Consider the following 1,679-nt stretch of genomic DNA (forward strand, 5'->3'; position numbering starts at 1 on the left):
TCGCAGTCGACGAATCCGCCCCACTTACCGTCGGAAGAGGAGCAGAAACGCTAGCAGCCTGAGAGGGCCCCGACAAGGGAGGAAGTGGATCCGAGACGGCAGCTGTCACCAGCGCCAGTCGTCGACGTGCCAAATCGCGCTCCGACAGGCTGCGATCGCGCTCCAGGATCAGCTGTTGCTGCTGAGTTTGGGCTGCGGAAAGTTGATCCTGGAGTTTCGCGGTGGTCGCATCTGCTTTCCTCAATTTGTCACCTAGATTGACAATAACAAGTGAATATGGAGTTACTAGCAAGGGCTAAAAGAGGATCCACGTACTCATGCGGCGAAGCTTGGATTCCAGCTCCGTTAGCGCACGCTCGGCATCCGCCCACTCGGTAGTCGCCTTGTCCCGCTGGAGCTCGCTGTCTGCCAGTTTCGTTTGGATCTCGTCCCGCAATCGAGTCATACGCACGAATTCTTCAAGCGCGTAATCTCGTCCGGCAGACGCCCTCTCGAGCGACTCCTTGGTGTCTTGCAACTCCTCAGAGAGTTGAGCCAGGGCTACATCCGGCGACGAGGGAGGTGGATTTGGCGCGGGGGACCCTCCACGCGCCGACCCTAAGGCGGATCCGTCATGGGCGGATCCCACATAGTCGTTGGTCACCACCTCCTCCTGGGTCAAACGCAACTCGTCACGGAGGCGGTCCAAGCTCACATCCGCAGCTGCCCTAGCAGTCTGGATATCCTCCAGATCCCGCTCGAGGTCGTGGATCCGGGATTGGAGTTGGTGGATCTCAGATCCGGCGAGTGCCATCTCCCTAAGGAGGTGCGAACACATGCGCCAAGTTTTCTGCTAAAGTCTGCAGGCCAGATCTGCCGGGCGGCACATAAAACCGGAAAAAACCACCTAAAAAAAGAGCATGCCAAACAAAGTCTCACATTTCGCTGAATAACTTTTTATCTAGAAGAGTTAGACAAATTCTGATTGCGGGAACGGCTCCGCCGTGTGTTTTTACGTATGTCTATGTCCCGTAAATAAAAAGTACATGTTGCAAAAAAAGTACATGTTGTACATAAATCTACCTTTGATATTCGGATTCCCCGTGAAAAACTACGCCTAGGCCGCAGGGTTACAAAGACGAGTCATTGCACTTATGCCCTTTTATAGACGCTTTTAGAAATCGGCCAAAACAGTATTTATTAATTTAGACAGTGTTCCGCTGACATGTCGCATGCTGCGATATGTCCACGTGAAAGAGCACCGAAAAGCACCCCTAGAACACCCTTCATACCCGTTCTAACGGTTCTCTTTCATCTTCATAATAATCAAATTAAAGAACACCATACAAAAAACAAGATCTCGTGTGTAGTGGCTCGCCAGGCATACTAAAACCAAGATGTCGTGTGGGCACATGCCAGACATCATATCTTGCGTTTGCAAACACACGCAAAGTCGGTAAACAGCTCAAAACGGGCTAAAAAGTAGACAGCACCCGGACTTCCCCGGTGGTCACCCACCCGAGTACTACCCGAGCTTGAGGCTGCTTAACTTCACAGAGCAGACGGGATATGGTGCTTTCAGCCTAAGATGGCCGTCTACATTTGACTTTGACCGACACACCTATTAGTGTTTATCACTCGTATACATTGGTACAACACATTTACACACTCACATGTCCACATACGTGGCCATAGACTGC

At 51.5% G+C, this 1,679-nt stretch overlaps 1 non-coding gene across 1 annotated transcript; it reads right to left on the bottom strand.

The window, feature by feature from the left end:
• Positions 1-1,458: 1,458 nt before the first annotated feature.
• Positions 1,459-1,572, bottom strand: PITG_33475. Its single transcript, XR_009934869.1, has one exon. It is a non-coding gene; the product is annotated as an 8S ribosomal RNA (ribosomal RNA).
• Positions 1,573-1,679: the final 107 nt, after the last annotated feature.

Source organism: Phytophthora infestans, genomic scaffold (assembly GCF_000142945.1).
Source record: "Phytophthora infestans T30-4 supercont1.230 genomic scaffold, whole genome shotgun sequence".
NCBI classification, from domain to species: domain Eukaryota; phylum Oomycota; class Peronosporomycetes; order Peronosporales; family Peronosporaceae; genus Phytophthora; species Phytophthora infestans.